Source organism: Penaeus monodon, chromosome 33 (genome assembly GCF_015228065.2).
Source record: "Penaeus monodon isolate SGIC_2016 chromosome 33, NSTDA_Pmon_1, whole genome shotgun sequence".
Taxonomy (NCBI): Eukaryota; Metazoa; Arthropoda; class Malacostraca; order Decapoda; family Penaeidae; genus Penaeus; species Penaeus monodon.
Genome location: NC_051418.1, coordinates 35,866,324 through 35,866,540, shown reverse-complemented (window position 1 = coordinate 35,866,540; position 217 = coordinate 35,866,324).

Below are 217 nucleotides of genomic sequence, written 5' to 3'. Positions count from 1 at the left end.
CTGTGTTTAAAGAATAATGATATGGGGTCGCCTCTGATCCTCCCCTAATGGCCGTGGCTACGTTTTCATTTATTACGTAAATAAGAACTCGCAAATTCCATTACCCTGAGCGCTGCATTCCCTGAAACGCCATTCTCTGCGACGCTCAGCGACCGCCAGCCCTCTAACATTCCCTTAAAGAAGCAGGCTTGTGGCTTAATGCCCCCCCCCCCCCCCA